General features: G+C 39.7%; 1 protein-coding gene across 1 annotated transcript in view; it reads left to right on the top strand.

The window, feature by feature from the left end:
* The first annotated feature begins 460 nt into the window (after positions 1 to 460).
* LOC117062250 (sulfotransferase 1C3-like) overlaps positions 461 to 21094 on the top strand; it is a 41191-nt gene continuing 20557 nt past the window's right edge. The window contains exon 1 of the mRNA XM_033175549.1: positions 461 to 591. The gene's annotated coding sequence lies outside the window, so the exon portion shown is untranslated. The remainder of the gene's footprint in view (positions 592 to 21094) is intronic.

Raw genomic sequence — 21094 nt, 5'->3', positions numbered from 1 at the left:
TAGGCCTTGTAGTTTCCTAAAATGAACTTTCTTCTACACCAATTTTAACTATGGATTCAGTGAAGAGGCAGAAGAATATGTTTTCTACTGCATAAAGGGAACAGGATGAAATAATTGTGCACGTTCCCGTCCTGCAAACTGGTCTGGGAAGCCCTTCAGTATAAATACGGACTCAATGGGATAATTAATAATGAATTATTGGTTTGTATTCACTCATGTTGGACCTGTTCATTTACATTCTGAGTAGCTTTTGTCAAAAGTGGAGCAGGGACCCTCAACTTTGTGGTATCTGCAGAGAGCAAAGCCAGGACTAGATTTGTACCTTGGCAAGTACATCAGGATCCAGTGGAGGCAGGACACAGCAGCAGGTGCAAATTCCTGCCCTGGTATCCACCTACTGTAAGCCTTACCCCAGCCTGACACATCACCCCACCCATCCTCCCAGATTTATAAGCTCTGAACAGTCAGCACCATCCTCACCTGCTGTGCTCTTGCTTGTGCAGTGTCCAAGAGCTAAACCTGGCCCTGGGTTTCCAGGAACCGGTTTGACTAAAGGCAGCAAGCTGCTTCCTCTGGTCCCTGAGATACCAGGTAAGCCTCGCCCACTTAGACAGTCTCATGCTAGTGTCTGACAACCACCAGACCCTAGAAAAGGGTAGGGATATTCAACCCTTATTAATCATATCAAAAATAGCTTTCGGGTCTTCAGACTTGGTGGCTGCAAATAAAACTCAGGTAAGTTGTAAACTGAATGCCTCATGCATCTTCAGAAGGTGTTGGGTCCTGAGGTAACAGTGAAGCAGAAATCTAACTCTATTGATATGTTTCCCTGATGGGATGAGAGAAAGAAGGAGATACTAAATGCATGTCTGTGTGTACAACTGTGTTATGCTGCTGCAGCAGACTAGAGCTGCAACCCATGGGAAGTGGACACTGCATAGCTGTTGAGGCCTTTACCTTCAGAGGGTGACAGGCCAGGAGACAAGGCTCAGGTTTATTTATTATTTGGTGAATGACTTTAGCCCTCTAAGCCTCAGATTCACTATCTCCAACATAATTACCTACTCAAAGCTACGAAAATTAAAATAAGAATTTCTGCAAACTATTCATTACAGATTGATCTTTTATAAATTATACCTATTGTATTGTTAACATCAATAAGCAAAATACCATGATTTTTTAAATTATATTTATTTTTTTAATTGACAGCCAAAAATTATATATATTTCTTATGTGCAATGCAATGTTTTCGAATATGCATACATTCTGGAATGGCTAAATTGAACTAATTAACATATTATAAATCAAAGAAAATTACTGAGTCATATCCCAATCATTTATTTTGTGTGTGTGTGGTTTTAAGGAGTGAAGAGTTTAAGAGGCAAGAAAGAAGGGAGAAGAAGTAAGGAAGAAACTCCCCTGCACACAGACAGTTCGGGGTGGAGGGAGCTCCAATGTTGATAGAGGAGACCCCACATGCAGCAGATACCAGTCAGTTACATGAGGAAGCTGGAGGAAATGGTATCTGATTTCCATAAGGCTCAAGAGATTAGTTTGACCAGGCATGTCATTCACATAGCCCACAAAAAAACTGGCTCTCCCACCCTAGCCTTTCAATATGCAAATTCAGGGTGCCATGATGTTCTACACACGTGGCGATATGTGGGGATGATCATCCTGCCAGGCACATTTGAGTCAAGGCCAAGAGGACAATGGTGGGAATCCCCATGTTGGTGGACCCAGTATCTAATGGCTGGCGTTTGCATAGCAAAGGTTCTCAGCCTGGTTCTAAGAGCCACCGCTTTCCTGCTAGAAAAGAAACATTTCTGGAGCTGCTCTAAAGGAGACAAAAAATCTCCAAGGACCCCTTTTCCTCTCTATCTGCCTAAAATTTTTTCTTAATAACTCTTACAACACTGCCCACTGTGGAGATCTCACCCTAATTGCTGTTAGGAGGTTTTGGATGATGACTCTGACGACTCCCTGCTGAAAAGGGGCATTGAATGGGGAAGAGCAGTGAAGGCTCCTCCTGTGGTCGATCTTAGGATTCTCAGAAGAACAGCGTGTCTATGCGTGTTTCAGTTTGTGGCACCATTTGGAGTTTGATTGCTTGTAGTTGAGAAAACACAATTCAAGTTATAGTGTTGAGTATATAGGGTCAAAATATTAATACAAGTCATATAAGTGAGAGAGGGCTAAATAAAGGAGTTAACCAATTCCACAAAGAAGACTGGAATTCATTAAGAGAGGGATTGTAGCCACCTGGGGCTGAAGCCTGCATTTTCCCTGAGCTTCTCAATAATTTTGATTTGATCTTTAAATACCTGCAACCCTATTGCAAATAGTAGAGTGAGTATAGCAATTCCCATAAGTGTGGTGGAGTAGATAATTTCCATCTAAAATTTTACTTCCCAAGACATAGAATTTCCCGTGGGGGGTCTATGAACCTTCTTGGTTTTGTTTTCCCAAACAAAGAAACCTCCAGGTTATGGGCACCCTACTTAATTTTATTACCTGGCAGAATTTGCAGGATCATTGCCCGGAACTGGAATATTGATTCATATTTTTACATTAGCCATCCCTTTTTGTTTCTTCCAAGCTGCAGGAGATACAGCTTGATTCACAGGAATAAGCAGAGTTAATCTAAAATGTAGGCAAAAAACTTAAAAACAATGAAAGAGACTGGGACTTAATGACAAATGTATGATGACATTTGGAACACAATTCCTCTCTCCAGTCCTCATTTTTGGTAAAAACAAATTATGATGAGACCACGTGTGCTGTGGGTAGAATACATTTTAGTCTTATACTTGGCCTGATTGTTTGTATAATGTGCAGCAAGAATGGTTATTTCTACATAGGCCTTTTGGATTGACTTTGATGAAACTCTGTTCCACAAGGAATTTCAGATAAGAACTTTAAAGCTGAGCCCAGCCATGGGTTTGTATCCTCCAATACCTGTGAGTTGTGTGAGTCTCTCTCTTGAGGTCCCAAGATAAACAAGTGGTCCCAGACCTGTTACAAAGTGACATTCTTGACTGACACAGGATAGGAAACCTGTTCCAGACTGTGTAGACAAGGTATGAGGCCAGTTCTCCCCAAGTGGCTTTAGTGGTTCTGCATGTCAAGCTTGATTCCCTTTAAGCTCACCCTTTCAGTCAAATCATGTGTAAAATAACCAGTTTTTCCAATTGTGTCATGTTGACAAAGAAAAATGGATTATTATTGCACTGATGCAAGCAACTGTATTACCATAAGTTAAGAGTACTCACAGATAGTCTCCAAATTCTAGAGAAAGCAGGCAGAGAAAAATAAACTTGCTCCAAATTTGGTTCATAGTAGTGTATGTTACTCAATCATTAAAGGCCATAAATAGTTAAAAATAAGTTTCCTTGATGCTACAAAACAAAACAAAGATCAGCAATATTCCAAGCAAAAGTTAAAAAGCTTGTTTTAACTTTCTGAGTGCAGTCCACTTATTTAACGCTTGTCTTGCTTGATATTTGAGGAACAAAGCAAGACAACTATATGCGAATAACAATATTTCCGAATAGTAACAGTTAAAAACATGACTGAGGCCAGGAGTGGTGGCTCATGTCTGTAATCCCAGCACTTTGGGAGACCGAGGTGAGTGAATCATGAGGTCAGGAGATCAAAACTATCCTGGCTAACACGGTGAAAACCTGTCTCTACTAAAATTACAAAAAATAAGCTGGGCATGGTGGTGGGTGCCTGTAGTCCCAGCTACTCAGGAGGCTGAGTCAGGAGAATGATGTGAACCCAGGAGGTGGAGTTTGCAGAAAGCAGAGATGGTGCCACTGCACTCCAGTTTGGGTGACAAAGCAAGCCTCTGTCTCAAAAAAAAAAAAAAAAAAATCACTGGAAACCCTAGTTAGTAAGCAATTTTAATTATATACCAGGTGTGGATTCTAGGACCCAGACAGAAATGCAGACAAAGTTTGACTTTTCAGGATCTGGCTCCATGTGTCCCAGGCCTTACTCATTTGTAAAGCAGGCAATATACAACCTGGGAACATTTAGCAACCCTGGTATCTAAGTTATACAATTCTGACTACCTATTTGCATTTTGACGACACTTGCATTCTACCAATACTTCTTAAGAGGATTTTTATTTCTTACAGCCATGTGAACTAAAAACCTATTTGATTTAAGTGATTATTTTTCATTAAGCCAATCAATTAGAGCTCTTTTTATAGACATTACACACAATACATATATAGCAGCACAGACAGAAGATTCAGCACTTGTTAAGATTTTTCATTTGCCAGTTTTTTAATGGGATTACCAGCTTTAGGGTGGAACCCTTGGAGGAGCAGGGTCAGGTACCATGCAATTTTTAGGGCCTAACAAGCAGACACAGCTGAAGGCAATTAGCCCATCATCCATCGGAGTCTTATTTTTTAGGGGAGGGTGGGGATGTTTTCATATCTTTCAGGTGGCCAAGAGCATGCTTCTCTGATTTGCTACTACTATTAGCCTTCCTTACAGAGTATTTTCTACCAGGTTATTAAACAGCAAATCTCTCTCATAATGTGAAGTAACGTGAAACCCCCAAAACATAAGCAGTATATAACACACTACATAACAGAACAGAGACTTTGATTTTGAGAGGAAACTATCTACTTTTAATTTAGGGGTTTCATGGGACAAACAGAGGGCTTTTTATTTTCCCAAAACAGGATCTGTGGCGCCTCCTGTTTTTCCTAAGGAGTCCCATGCTACTGGAAGTTATCTTTGGGCCTCTCATGCATGCGTTAGCAGTGATAAGACAAAAATTGGAGAAAAATGATTCAGCTGACTGAGAGGAAAATAGGCTTTTTCCAGGAAAAGTTTTAAATATACCTATAACTTGAATATCCATTTTTAATTAAGCTGAGTACTCTAAGAAAATACTTTTAAATCCCTTTTTACTCGACTTTAGCCATGCCAAGCAGTTAAGATTTTCGACTTTTCAATTTTACAATTTCACTTACAGGTGAAACCACTGAGCCTTAATTAGGTTTTGATTTAATCCTGAGTGTGCAAGGTATTTTCAAAGGGGGGATAAGCAGCTTTTGAAACTATCATTGCAAAACTGTAACTGAGACAGTGAAAGAGATCTGACCCAAACAACTCCATTTTTATTTCCAGTGCCCAAGCTGTCCTTCCCCATGCCTGGGCATAGGCTTCACCAACTTTGGAAGGACCCTGGTTTACAGTTTATAGTTTAAAACAAAGATGGTAACAGCTCCTTCTTAAGATGTAGTTCCCTCTTGCCTGGGGACCAGACCAAGGAACTAGCCAGAAGATTTGAAACCATGGCTTAGGAGTCAGGCACCTAGAGACTATGAGATTTTGACCCTCCCTAAACTGCTTTCTAGATCAGTGCTAAGATATTTTGTAAAATCGGCCCTTGATGAATCAGCTGGCACCACTCAGACTGACAAACTGGCTTATAGGATTTTTTGGCCCTGAGTCCGGAACTGACTTAGCACAAGAAGACAGCAACCATTGTAAAATTGCGGAGAGTAAAATGTACTATTGCCATGTAGTTACAGGTCATGTTTACAAGGACATGAAACAACATGGAGGCCTGTAGCCAAGTTTGTTACTGACTGTTATGTTGGGCTGGCTTGAACAGCAGGTTTGTGGGGTCCTGGGTCTGCCTCCTAACCCAAGGTACCCTTTCTTTGACAGAACCATACAGAAAGGCAGGCAAAGCACACCAAATTGTCTACAGCTTAAGACCAACCTCAAGAATCCTTTTTCATTAATTATAAATTCACGAAGAATATAAACCATGATCCTTATTATCCCCTTTACTGGCTTGCGCAGGGAGAGAGAAGCCAAAAGCCCCACTGATGAGAAATTTTTACCCTTTTGCAAGCTTATCAGGCTTCAGGTTTCCCTTTCCCCAGCTCAACTCTAAGGCAAGCATTTTAACGTTTGGAAAATTCGCTTTTCTCAAGTTAGAAGAACATTATAAAAGAGAAGCCATTATAAACCACAAAAGAAGAAAAAATACCATAGAAAGTAGTTCCAATTAGGGTTGTTACGAGGTATTTCCTCTCTTGCTATTGGGAATGGTGTTTCCTCTATTTTTTTTTTTTTTTGCCTTCCCTATTTTTTTCTTTTCCATTTTGGCATACTATAGAAGACATATTACTTATTTCCAGAAATCTCTTTTGCTTGCAGGGCTGCCTATTTTAGTTGCAGTTAGGGTTTGCCTTAGGAGCAGCATAACTTTCCTCCATGAGAGGGCAAATACCTGAATTAAATTTTGCCAAGCTGGTATATAGCTAGGAAGTGGTCAGAAAATCAGCCTAAGTCTGCCTTTACTTGTCTAAAGTCCTGCAATGAGAAGGGAACTTGAAGGGGCCCCAAATAAGAGAATCCTCAGATGGTTCTCCTGGAACTTGCTTTTCTACTTTTGGGGAATTATTCTCTTTGGGCCTGCCTGATAATGATTGCTGAAAGAGCTGGGTTGATTTTGCAACACTTGCAAAGGTCTAGTAAAAAGGCCATACTCTTGTGCAATAGGAAATAAGCCATTTTTTCTTCAAAGGTTCAAGGTTGAAGGAGTCCCAGGGCTTCAAAATACACCCCAGGGGGTTGCATGTTGAAGATGATCTGTTACCCATCTAGAAAGAGAAGTGGGAATAAAGGCGTCCTTTCAGTCTCCTTCCTCTCAGTATGTGATCCAGGACGGAGAAGAAAACAGTAGAAGGCATTCCCCAACTATTTTCTCTCTTTGGCTCCTGAATCCTGGCACCCTCTTAAATGTACCAACCATGATAGCAGATGTGACCCTCCAAGTCATGGCCTTAGAGGAACTAAACTTTTAGGCTTTAGCCTTTTATTTCCCTTTGACCTCCTAGACTTGCGTGGACCTGTGTGCCCTCCAAAAAAAAAAAAAAAAAAAAAGAGTTTCAAGAAAAAGCACGTAATTGGGCAAGGCCCCTTTAAGTGAGGGGGTATGCGAGATTGAACTCTATATCCTGCTATGATGGCCTATGCTAAAGCATTTACCCATAGAAAAAGGGTTCTGGTTAACTTCTGGACTTAGAATCCCCACTAATTAAGCACTGTTTGAATAGGACACAGAATAGGTGTCTTAAAGGAATGCAGGAACTGAATGGCCATTTTCCTGCCAATGGGGCAATATCAAGACTAACATTTGGCTACAGAAGACATTTTACTGCTAACTGCTGAAGGCAGAAAAGTCCCCTTCCCAGAAGATGCCTAGAGCCGGATTTCTAACAGTGTGAAAGGAGGCTGCAGTCTCACTGTGAAAAAAGAGGAACAGTGTGCCTCATGTAGAGGATTTTTTTTTTCACCAGGTGCCTTAGAAATATCATGTGTTTGGCCGGGCGCGGTGGCTCAAGCCTGTAATCCCAGCACTTTGGGTGGCCGAGACGGGCGGATCACGAGGTCAGGAGATCGAGACCATCCTGGTGAACACGGTGAAACCCCGTATCTACTAAAAAATACAAAAAACTAGCCGGGCGAGGTGGCGGGCGCCTGTAGTCCCAGTTACTCCGGAGGCTGAGGCAGGAGAATAGCGTGAACCCGGGAGGCGGAGCTTGCAGTGAGCTGAGATCCGGTCACTGCACTCCAGCCTGGGCCACAGAGCCACACTCCGTCTCAAAAAAAAAAAAAAGAAATATCATGTGTTCACCAGAGAAATCATAGAGAGAGACGTTTACTGAGTTTCTGACTGCTGTGATTCATGATCTTTTCCAACATACCTGTTTCCCTGAACTGTAAATATTCTTGAACATTAGAAACACAGAGAGGGGTTAAGAGACTGCGGATAATAAGAGAAAGAAAGTTTGGTGACAGGATAGCTGGAAGAGAGCCTTGAAATTAAAGGACAGATTTGAAGTTGAGATTCACTCCATGCTTGCCAGCCTGATAAATAAATTCCCTTTCCCAGCCAATGCACCAAAATGATACAGCTCCAATGAGTGGAGGAACATCAGAGCTATTGTCTCATATGAATTAGATAAAGTGACACGTACAGACGTGGGGTAGATTTAAGGATCAGAGAGTTTAAATAGGCAAGACAGAAGGGAGAAGACAGAAGGAAGAAGCTACCCTGTACAGAGAGAGAGAGAGAGAGAGAGAGGGAGGGAGGCTCAAAATTTGAAAGAGGAACACCCGCCACCCAAATATTTCTGAGAAGTTTCTTTTGCTAAGATTAAGGATGCATCCAGGAAAAAGGGACACATAACCACAGGTAATACCTGTTGACGTGTGGTCCATGCTTTTTCCAGAGAGGGTTTTTGGGGCTTCAGTATCTAAAGAGAAAACAGCAGGCAGTAGGGCAAAAAGGAAAGAGAAAAAAAGGAGAGTAGATATAAGAAGCAAGAGTTGCATCCCGTTGAGTCTTTTGATTAGTTTCTCAGAATCCACATTGTTCAAGTGAAAGGAGCAGGTAGCAGAATAGTCGATCATGCAGTCATTTCATGAATCTGCCTTTTTATATAAGTTAAATGAGTGAATAAAATGATGAGTGAATAAAATAATTATAGAGAGTAGGGAGCAGCCAGATATACATTTGTTTCAGGTGAGTGGAGGGATGACCTTCAGTTATGTCCTTTGCCTGTGAAGGTAACGCTTCATTGACATTTTCAGGGTGAATTTCAACAGACCTGCCATAGGGTAAAGATCTTGGAGACCACGGGGAATTTTCTTCTGAGGAAAATGTGAGGGAAATATGTAACTATCTGCTCAGGAACAAAAGGGGCGGGAGGTTTGTCTGACCCATTTCCCTTTGCCTGATTTTTCCCTTTGGCTCAGTGACTTTGAGATTCTGAGGTTTTCTTTCCATTTCACATTTTCTCCATTTTTTTTTTCAAACTTTCACTCTTTTCGTGCAGGCTGGGGTGCAATTAAATGGCACGATCTCGGGTCACTGCACCCTCCAGCTCCCAGGTTCAAGCGATTCTCCTGCCTCAGCCTAACTGTAGGTGTGCACCACGATGCCTGGCTAATTTTTGTATTTTTAGTAGAGACGGGATTTCGCCATGATATAAAGCTTATGAATTTCTCTATTTGCCTCTCCTCTTGTTCCAGGTTGGATGCTAGTTAAGTTTTTCTTTCTTTTTTTCTGAGAAGGAGTTTCATTCTGTTACCCAGGCTGGAGTGCAATGGCGCGATCTCGGCTCACTGCAACCTCCACCTCCCATTCATAAGCTTTATATCTGAGGAATGAAATTCATAGGGAAACTTACAGAAATTCAAATTAATGAGGGAGGAATGAAGTCACCTTTTAAGTTCAGAAAATCAAGAAACCACAGAAGTCAGAGCCACAACAATTATTGTACAGAAACTGCCATCTCCTTGCTCTGTCAACACTTGTTTTGTAGCCCACACTTTAAGTGAAGGTGCAAATTTGAGAGTTCCAGCAAAATGTAGGGATTTTAGTTCAAGTGATTCTCCTACCTCAGCCTCCTGAGTAGCTGGGATTACAGGTGCCAGCTACCACACCCGGCTAATTTTTCTATTATTAATAGAGACAGAGTTTCACCATGTTGGCCAGGCTGGTCTCAAACTCCTAACCTTAGGTAATCCACCTGCCTCAGCCTCCCAAATTGCTGGGATTACAGTCGTGAACCACCACGCTCAGCCTGAAGATGTGTTTTACAGACTCACGCATCTGCCTCCTCCTGTCTAGTTAAAGTTACCATCATCAACAATAACAGCAATAGCAACATTCATAGCATTTATTTAGTAAACGATGACATTCGGTTAATATTTGGTTCATCCAGCATTGTGCTAACTTCTTTTCATTATTTTTTCATGCAATCATTTTAAATCCTGTGAGACACAATAAATACTAGCCTCACTTATAGATGAGTAAAATTATCCTTAAAAATATTAAATATGATGAACTTCTAATTTCCAGTCCAAGATAAAAGAAGCTTGAAGGACACTCCTGTCTCTAGAACAAGAAAAAAATTGAACTGAATATCCTCATAAGTTCTTCAGATAATCAAGTTTATGGGGTAAACAGTTGTGCCAAAAACTAGACAGACATGTGAATACAGAGAATCTCAGCTGAACAGAAGAAGAAGCCCACAGCTGCAGTAGGTGTAGGGATAGAACAACTTAAATTGTAATGAATGAATTGTTGGAAGCTCAGGAGGCACTAGCTTGAGAGTTAACAATGTTAGTGCTGCTCAAATTTGGGGGTGCATAGAGAATACATTCATGAATTTCACCTCCTAGAGCCACACCAGGTACTCACTGCTAAGACTGCAGAAAATCCTGTCATGTTTCTGGTAGAAATGAGGGAACTATAACCATTTTTTGAAACATGCCCAGAGCATTCGATTTTCACTAACAAAGGCCTACACTCAAGAGAAACTGTTTTATCAGAGCTAAACCAACATGGGGAAGAATTATGCTCGTACAAATTCAACTCCATCTCCTCTCGTCCTCCTGTCTCACCTAAATGAGGAAGAGAAAAGTTGGAGGCATGTGTGAAGGTGAAAGCACAGCAGCCGGGCCCTCTGAAAGGCTGAGACCTGATCATAGACCTATTGGATGTTTCTCCTTCTTCTGCACCTAACCACATTAGTGGACTCCTTTATAATAACAGGGGATGACAGCTAAAAGAACTTCAAACCTCAGACCAGAATAAGATGTAGTCACTAGGGAAACACAAAGACAACAAGGGAAATAAAAATAGGGACACCAGAGGAAATTTTGTCTTCTGACATTACAGCCACAGCAAATAAGAATCACAGTCTAACTCCTAGCCAGATAAACAAAAACATCACAATGAAGGCCTATTGATTTCAGCTTCTTATACACAATACACCATGCAGAGTTCAACAAAAAATTACAAGGCATATTACAATGTAAAACACAGTCTGAGGAGATAAGCAAGAATCTGAACCAGACTCAGATAGCATAGAGATATTGGAATTACGAGACTAGAAATTAAATTAATTATAAATAAATGCTAAAACTTGTAATGGAAATGGTGAACAACAGGCAAATAGAGATGGACAATGGCACACAGAGATGCAAATTCTAAGAGGCAGTCAACCTGAAATGCTAGAACTAAAAGTCAGAGATGAAAAGGTAAAAGAAATCAACCTGATATTTGCACCCAGATCTGACTTACTGTAAGCAAAACCATACTCATGAAATGCCAGATTCCAGCCTCCTCTCAAAGTTTAACTGTGACAGGGTACTGCACATGGTAGTAGGAGACACAGGAGACACTGAGAGCAGGAGACACTGAGAACAGGAGACACAGAGTGAGCCCATATTGCGAGGTTCACTGTCAGCATCAGCTTGGAATTTGTCATTTTTCAATTTTTTAAATTCAAATCCTAATAAGCAAATTCATCCTCAATAGTGGTTACATTAAAGGATTTTTCTTCCCCACTGTGTAAAGTGAATGGTGCAGCTCATTCGCATGCAAAGTGCCCTCTAGATCTCAAGTCCCGTGACCCCAGGTCCAGCCCCTTGGGTCTCCTAACTTCAAAGCTGCTGTCACTGAGCACCCAGCTTAAGACAAAGGCACCGGGACAGCCTCCACCTCAGCAGGAGGAACAGTACCCTGGTGGGTCAGCGCCAGGTCCTGTGATCTGACAGAGAGCCTGAAAGGCTTCCACACCTTCTTTTCAATCTGGGAAAAGTACAGAGGAAACCAAATTAATCCAACAGGAAATAGGCAATGTGAAATAAAGAAATGTTAGGGCCTCAAGTAAGTATGTCTTCACCACAAGCACTATTAGCTCTTAAGCAGCTGCTGCATAGCTCAAAAAGGTAACCATCATTCACAGCAAACTATCACAAGAACAGAAAACCAAACACCGCGTGTTCTCACTCATAGGTAGGAATTGAATAATGAAATCACTTGGACACAGGAAGGGGAGCATCACACACCGGGGCCTATTTTGGGGTAGGGGGAGGGGGAGGGATAGCATCAGGAGATATACCTAATGTAAATGACGAGTTAATGGGTGCAGCACACCAACATGGCACATGTATACATATGTAACAAACCTGCACGTTGTGCACATATACCCTAGAACTTAAAGTATTTTAAAAAAAAAACTTATTTGACCAACTCTGTGTAACTGGGCTCTGTTCCATTTTCTGTTTTAAAAATATAGTTTTGAGTACCGGAAGAGCTAATTTAAAGAATGTCCATGTTCTCAAACTGCTTTCCTTGTCCTAAGAATGTGTTAAGCCAACATTGATTCAGCCTGTGCTGATGGAGTCTCCAAGGGGGCAAAGATGAGCTATGGACATCCTGCTGGCCCAAACCCTATTAGTTTTTTTCAACAGCATAATAGTGCCCTCCAGGGTGCTCTTGCTGCTCTGGGAGGAGTCAGGGATACAGATGCCCATGGGGACCAGGCCCCCCTGGAAAAAGCAGGAGCAAAAGTTTGTGCATGACTGCCTGTTGATCCTTTTATATAGGAAGATTATTAGTGTTTTTATTTGTTTTTTTTACAGTTATGTAATAATTTTTCAACTGGCAAACTGTTGTAGCATACAAAACTGTAGTTAACAAATTTCACATTCACCCACAGTTCTGAGACCTATATATAAGTGTCATCAAGATTTGTTGAACATCACTCCAGCTATGTCTCTAAGTGTATAAAGAGACTGAAGGAGAGCTATAAGTAGATACATTCCCTTACTCGACAAACCTTTAGTGAGCACCTGCAGGGAGCTAAGCACTGTGCTGGGCACAGGACAAAGGACAAGAAAGGACAAGGCAACAAAGACCCTGTGTTCATGCCCTTAACATAACAAAATCAGGTTAATGGATGAATATGATATTTAAATGGCATATTAAGGGTGTGCTGTGAGGACCTTGGCTTTTACTTAGAATGAGAACAGAAGTCACTGGAAGGTTACATCAATGGAGAGATATAACATAACATATACTTTCATGATTATTCTGATTGTCCTATCAAGAGTAACTATAGAAAGGCTGAGTGGGTCGGGGCGGGAATTCTTGAGGCTATTTCAGCAGTACATGGAGAGATGACAATGATAGAGGCTTTGTGAGAGGTAACAAGGTGATCATAAGGGAATTTTTATTTTTTTGGCGGGGGGACAAAAGTGTTACACGTGGAACTAATATCCCTTCAGCTTCAGAGACACCTAAGGATTTGACCACAAGTTGAACTCCTTGTAATACGAAGCTGAAGAAGATATATAGTCTACCAGGTCACAGACAGATGAGGGCTGTGCTGATGTCACTGTGTGCCCAGTGTCACTATCATGCCACACTCTTCCTGGATTCAGGGTAGTTTACTGTGTAACTGGTAATGCCATGATATGTAGCTACACTGAAGAATGGGGATAAATCACTATCAAAGTCCTAAAACTAAGGGCTCACTACCTAGTGGCTTCCCTGAGCTAAAATGGTAGGCACTTCCTTACTTAATCTCACTTCTTGTGGCAGGCGTATACCCAGGTATAACAACTGGGAAGATTAGAAGCTCCCCTTGGACGTCACCAGACCTATGATGCTGTTGCTATACAAGCCCTGTTCTATGTCCTGTGTTATTTCTCAATGCTAAGAAAGACTGATGCTTGGAAAATCTATTGTGTCTTGTGAGTTTGACACAATCTAAACTTGAAACCCTCTTTGTTGTACAATTTTGTAGGTTGGTTTGGCAGAGTTTGATGATGGATTGGATGTAAGGTGTGAGCAAAAGGGAGGGGCCAGAGATGATTCCAAGGTTTTTGGCCTGAGCAACTGAGAGTACAAAGTTGACATTGACCAAGATGGACAATACACAAAAGGAATAGGGAAAGCAGGGCATGGAAATCAAGATTCCACATCCATCTGCATTAAATTTGTCCATCTAAAGCAGTGAAAAGTGTCAGAATCGAGTTTAAAAAGAGTTTATTCAAGTGCAAAATTTCAGAACAACCAGCCCAGTAAGCACAGATTCCAAAGAATGGAAGTCAGTGTTGTGAAGCGTAGATGTTAGAGATCGTTTATATAGACAAAGTTAAGGGAAGCTTAACAGAATTCCCACATCTTTGTATGTAAGGCTGAATGCATAGTTACAATGATTTGATTATTCAAAGTAGTCTATTTCTTCTGAGAAAGGTACATTGAATATTCTATAATAAAGATGCAGCAGTCATGGAGTCTTGGGCACCATCTGGTACAGAACAATGAAAAAACAGTTATAACAAAGATTAGTAACTGGAAGTGTGGAGGTCTGGTCTCTACTTCTTCCTAGAAATACATAGAACAAGAAAAACGAGGAAGATAACTAAACTATAAGTTGAGAAGCTGAATACCAAACATGCTATGTGACACAACATCCAGAGATTAACTCACCTCTTGGCGTAATAGAGTGTCCAGAAATTTTATTTTCTTTTACATTTCCCTCTTTCCTTCAAAATATTGTGGAGAAAGCATTGGAGAAGAATCATGCATATAGCTTGTATATTTAGGTAAAAATCCCACATCATGTGGGAGGCTCATTCCTAGGAATGCATGTCCCATATGGGGGGAAAAAATGGAAAATGCCCAGGCCACATTTTAAAGTAAATAAGGGAGAAGTGATCGCCGAACCTGATTCAGACTACATGACTACCTCCTCAATCAAAACAAGTAGTTGAGCCACCATTATTCTAGCCTTTTCAGTTGTGCTTTGACTCAATTGCAAACAACTATCATAAAAACAGTGTTGACAGAAACAGGACAAAATACAGTGAATGACTGTGTACTTCTTAGAATAGTAATAGCTTTCGCTGCCAACTTTCTCAAGGTCCAAAACAACTACCCAACCAATTGTTTGGGGAAGGTGTTGGATCTGAATGTTTAGTTATTCGGGTTTTTGTATCAGTCCCTAATTTAGTGATGTTATCTCATTCATCTGAGATATAGACAGAAGCTTCAGTTTTTATGGTAGAGCAGCTTTACACTTGGGCTGCAGTGAGGATGTCTACAGCAATATGGTTCCATTATACAGCCTGCCTTAAAAGAGCAACTTCATTATTTCATACTGAAATACCCATGTGGCTATCATTTTGGGCCTTTTGTGTATAATTGGTTAGAGTCTCTACATGTCAAGTGACAACCTCAATACCTAGTTAAGGTACAAAGATGGAAACTAAATGATCATATCAGAGAACACGGAATTAACCCAATGCGATTGTAAATCAGAAAAAGTTGCAGGTTTTGATAGTATACAAGCTAATCAAGTTTGTGCCCACATATAACCCAACCCAAGGAATACTGTCCTAACCATCATGGGGATAAATTTGGCCTTTAACTAGTGCCACATAGCCAAAGGTTTTCATCTGGAACAAACCAATAAATAACTCAGTTGTTACGGCATGCCAATCAGTATGTTGTAATATTATGGTGTGGATATATCATTGTTTGGATATCTGTCCCATATCTCTACTGCCACTGGTCCAAGTATCTTTGGTATGATTTCTCTATTCCTAATGTAAAGGAGCAAGCTGACTGAGCTGACCAAAGCAATGGGTAAGCTAGATGAGACTACCCCAAATTTGTGTTAAACCATTCTGAAATTGAATTATCTTATCTTTCAATTGAGGCATTGTCATTCCATCTCTCAGTTTGGGCAGTGACTGTGTTAAAGCTAATTAACTAGTTTCTTTGACCAAGAAGGTCTTCCGGTGCCCTTAATTCTATAAAGTGTTATTAACAGGCTGGTGAGGTACATTATTCTTAGTCCTACTAGTGTCAAGCACCAATGACTAGTTTTAAGAAACGGATTAATCAGGTACTATATTTAAGAGCTTTTGTGAGTCAATAATTTGGTGTCCTCTATGGCAATAGGAGTTGCAATTTGTGAACTTAAGAGGATCATATTCCAAAACATTCATTATATCTGGTAATTCAATTTTGTCTTCTAATTTTAATAACATTTCCCATTTTTTGAATAAAAAAAAGGATGGGCATTATGTAGCTGTAAGAAGTCTCTTTCTAGCAAATGAATGGGGCTGAGGAAACTAACAGAAAAACCTGAGTTCCTTGTAAAGGTTCTAGCTGAAAAGCTACAGGGTAAGATTTATATGCCAGTATAGGGGTGTTAGTGACATCCACCATTTGAAGTGTTTGTTTGATCCAAGGACTGAGGCCTTGTAATAAGGTGGGATTTACTACAGCTAACATAGCTTCAGGGTCAACAAGAGCTTGTGATTGATCTCCATTTTGAACAATTTCTATTTATCTCATAGTGCTAGTAAGGAGAAAAAGAAAATCTTTCAGTTGATTAGAGAAACCACATTATATCTCCTCTTCCTTTGCCTGTTGTTGTTCCCTCCACTGTGGTTTCTGACAATCTTTCTTAATCTGTCCAGGTTTTTTGCAGTAATTACAAAGCAGAATTTGAAGTCCACTCGGAGATTTATTGGAGTATTTTGGAGATTTAGACTGGGTGGATAGCTGTTTTAGTTGCAAGTTCATATTTGTTTGTTTACCTTTTCTCACTCTCTCCTTTAGTAAAGGCATGAGATAATTTTTCAATAAGAGTATCCAAATCATAATTTTGGGACATAGCCCAATTACGTTATCTTTTTATTATTAATGCCAATTCTGTATATAACCTGTTTAAGAAATTGGAATGGAGGAGACTATCATTTTTATGATGGGCATAGCTCTTTTCAGAAAATCTTCAATATTGTTAGAATATTTTTCAAATCTATCAAAGTATGGCATTACTGACTCACCTGACTTTTGTTGACATTATTGTATTTTATCCCAGTCAAACATTCTTTGGAATACTAAAGGGATGGCTTGGAGCAAAGCCTTTACAAACTCACAGGTATGCTGTTGATCTTCTGAAATTTTACAAAAGTCCTTCAACAAACTTCTCCAACTTTCCTTTACTAGGCAATCTTCAGCTTTACTTTCGGATATGTGTAATTGATGACGTAACATTCACGGGATCTTGGACAACATTTGATGGAGTTAGGTACAGGACAATAAAGGAGAAATTTAATTTATAACAAAGATCAGTGATTAGACATGGGGAGGTCTGGTCTCTGCTGTCTCATAGTAATTTACAGAATTTACCAAAAAAAAATGATGAAGAGAGTTCATCTATCATCTAAGAAGCAAAATTATAAACATGCTATGTGACCCTTTCTCCAGGGCTTAATTTACCCCTTGCATAACACATTTAAAGGGTCTTGAAATTTTATTTTCTTTTACAAACCCGAGGTACTTAGCTGAACATGATGGCCTGGTCATGTAGTCCCAGCTACTCTGAAGACTGATGCAGGAGGATCGCTTGAATTTGGGAGTTTGAGGCTGTGGTGAGCCATGATGGTGCCACTGCACTTTGGCCTGGGTAACAGAACAAAACTCTGCTTAAAAATGAAAAATAATAGTTAGAAGTTAAATTTACTGAGTTCTTCCTGTGCTTAATCATACTGTTTATTTTCTTTATATTTGAGATGCAATGTGGTTACATATAAATTTCCTCAGCAGCACTTTCTTTCCTTTGAAGTTTAAAGGCATTGATCCACTGCCTTTTCCACTACATATTAGAATAAGAACACCTAAAACCAGCTTAAGTTTTCCTCCTGTTAAAAGGCTAATTTTTTCTGCATGACTCTTTTTACTTTTGACATTTGATGGCTTTACCAAGACATCACTTGGTGGTGTTCTATTGTGCTCCTCTAGGACACCTGCAGACAATGCTGCTTCCAAACTGGACCTGCTTTACTTCCATGAGGATGGCCTGCAATTGCCATTTCATGCCTGAACCCTCCTCCCATCCTCTCCATCTAGTTAAAACAAATTCATCTTCCAGGTTTCATCCCAAACATCATTTTTTCCAGGATCACTATCCTGACTCCTTCCACACCCATCATTGCTTTGTATCCTTGCTCCATACTTTCCATGGTGCTTCTATTTCCAGGGTATTTCTCTGTCTTTATGCAATTATTTATTCATTGTCTATCTTCATGACCAGACTATAGATTTGGTGAAGGTGGTGGCCAGGTGCATTTTGCTCACAGGTCATCCCCAATGTCTTTCTTGCTCCTAACATACATCTATGTTTGCATTGTGTAGCTGCTTAAAAATATCTGTTGAATGGAAAAGTTAATTGGCATAACTATCAAGAACATCCTGAATCCCTAGTAATTACTAAGACTGTTGATGATTTCTCTATCATGAAAAATGTCAGTTTAAATTACCAACATTCTTTATGCCATTGACTTTAAAAATTATAATTAATTATCTGATATCAACATGAAGAGTCAAAGTTACTTCAAAAGTAAACAGCACTGTTGGGCCTAATTGATTTTCATTTTATGAAATGAGGACAAATTAAAATATTTTACTAACATATTATATCTCTTTCTTAGAAAATAACCACATGCTTTTAAATAATAATATATATGTGTATATATATGTATGTGTGTATACATATATTTATATATATAGGTGCCCTCAAAAGGGTTGATATATCTTAATGATATATAAAATTTACATTCTTTCAGGCAACTCAAATGCCCAATTTGTTTAGCTTTAATACTGCTGTTAAATAAATTCCAGACACTCATCTAATTATTCTCTTGTTTCTTTTACACTCACATTTTCAATGACTGATACCTTCTATTAGACTCCTCAAAAGACATTTCTCTTGACAAAAAATATTTACCTAATTTGATATATTATTTTACCCATGGCCCAAAGTATTACCCTCATTGTTCATTTCAGAAATAATGTAACCAAGCAAACTGTATTCTTTGACTGCAGAGGAATCCAGTGGTTACTTAATTTGCCTTGTGATGTTTACTTAAAAAAAAAAAAACTCCAAAAATTTCCAAACTGTCTATGCTGTCACACACTTCAATTAACCTTTGAAATTTAAACTTCTCACATAAATTAAAATAGTTCAAATGTTTAAATTAATTGATAGAGTCCAAACCTGCTAACCAACAATAATCAAAGAATGAAGATCTACGTTGATAGGAGAACTAGGATTTTGGAAAGTCCACATCTTTCAAACACTTTTTGAACAAAGATTCCCTGGGTCTCAGGAAATCATATAAAATAAATGTCCAATTAGAAGACCTTCATGTGTTTTACTATTATATTATCCTAAACGATAGCCATTATTCAAGCAACAAATGGCTTCACAAGATTGCCCATGTGAGCAGGTACACATTGTCCATGATACTGAAGGAGCATTGATGGGTAATCTTAAGCATCTGGTCAAGGATGCTTCCAGAGCATATCCTGCCTGCAAATGAGACCACCTGGGCAGGACTGCAAATATGGGACACAGGAAGGAACCCAAACTTCCAGGATTCTGAGCACAAGTAGGCTGCCTACATTCTCTTTATTAAGCTTAATGTTTATTCCCTGGTGGATTGAGCTTTATGCTTGATGAAGGAGAGTTCCTAGTGTAATGGTGGAAATAATATTTTTTTTTTATTTTGCACTCCCTACTTGGGAAATTAAGCAAAATGGACACTTGGTTCTGCTTCCAAAAATGATTAAGCATCGTAAACACCACATTCATGGAAAAAGACACTTTGCACCTTGAAATGAAACCTATAACAGGTCATTCCCCCTGGTTCTGGTGCACAAAATAAGTGAAATTATGTACATTTCCTTGGATTGGATACAAGATGAAAGGTTGGTTGAGTATGAGGCCAGGAGTCCACCTCAGGACTGCAGCCATCCATTGCTTTTACATATTCACATAGTCAGAATTACCCACAGTATATTTTCAATAATTCAAATTCTATGAAAACTCTACTTTTAAAAAATCAAAGACAGGACTTGAAAGGGCTACCAACTACATTCTTTTTCTAAGGATTCAACATCACCATTGATGAATTTAATGATCCAAGACATTCTGCAGGAAGGAATCCTGTTTCACTATTTCTCAGAAAGCCCTCAATTTCATGTCCCCATGGAATCTACTTCTTTCAGAACACTGATTAACAAACTACAGAAATACATTCCTCTGGATATTTTGACATATGTTTTTTTATTTTCTCTCTCAGTGAAGAATGGGGGATTAACATTTGTTCAAAGTCAACTGCATTAAAGGTATAGTACAATGAGAGTTTATGAATTTTTGCCTTTGTTATGTCACTCTCACCCCAAATGCTTCTTTAATATCAATGCATAACTTCTTTTCTCCAAACTAATATACATCTAATCCTGAAATTATTTCTTCTTTCCTTCCAATGGGACAAAGAATCTCAACGTGTACAGCAGGATTAAATGTTCCACATATTTACTGTATTACTCTACTTTCATGCTTCTGATAAAGACATACCCGAGATTGAGCAAACTACAAAAGAAAGAGGTTTAATATCAACTTACAGTCCCATGTGCCTGGGGAAGCCTCACAATCATGGCAGAAGGCAAGGAGGAGTAAGCCATGTCTTAAATGCATGGCAGCAAGCAAAGAGAAGAAGAGGTTGTGTATGAGAATTCCCTCCTATAATCCATCAGATATAGTTATACCCACCCACTACCACAAGAATTCCAAGCGAAATACCTGCCCACATGATGCAGTTACCTTACACCAAGTCTCTCCCACAACACGTGGAAATTCAAAATGGGATTTTTGTAGGGACACAGCCAAACCATATCATTCCACCCCTTCTCATGACCTCACATTTCAAAACCAATCATGCCTTCCCAATAGTCCCCCAAAGTCTTAAGTCATTTCAGTATTAACTCAAAAGTCCACAATCTAAACTGTCATCTGAAAGAAGGCAAGTCCCTTTCACCTATGATCCTGTAAAATGAAAAGCAGGTTAATTACTTCCTAGATACAATGTAGGTATAGGCATTGATTAAATACACCGATTCCAAATGGGAGAAATTGGCCAAAACAAAGGGGCTGCAGGCCCTATGCAAGTTCTAAATCCAGTGGGGCAGTCATATCTTAAAGCTCCAAAATGATCTCCTTTGACTCTATGTCTCACATCCAGGTCACACTGATGCAAGAGGTGGGTTCCCATGGTATTGGGCAGCTCCAACCCTATGACTTTGCAGGGTACAGCCTCCCTCCTGACTGCTTTCAAGGGCTGGCCTTGAGTGTCTGCAGCTTTTCCAGGTGCATAGTGCAAGGTGTCA

Source organism: Trachypithecus francoisi, unplaced genomic scaffold (genome assembly GCF_009764315.1).
Source record: "Trachypithecus francoisi isolate TF-2019V2 unplaced genomic scaffold, Tfra_2.0 Lachesis_group17, whole genome shotgun sequence".
Classification (NCBI taxonomy): domain Eukaryota; kingdom Metazoa; phylum Chordata; class Mammalia; order Primates; family Cercopithecidae; genus Trachypithecus; species Trachypithecus francoisi.
Note: the sequence above shows the minus strand (reverse complement) of the source record. Positions and strands in the feature narration are given on the sequence as shown.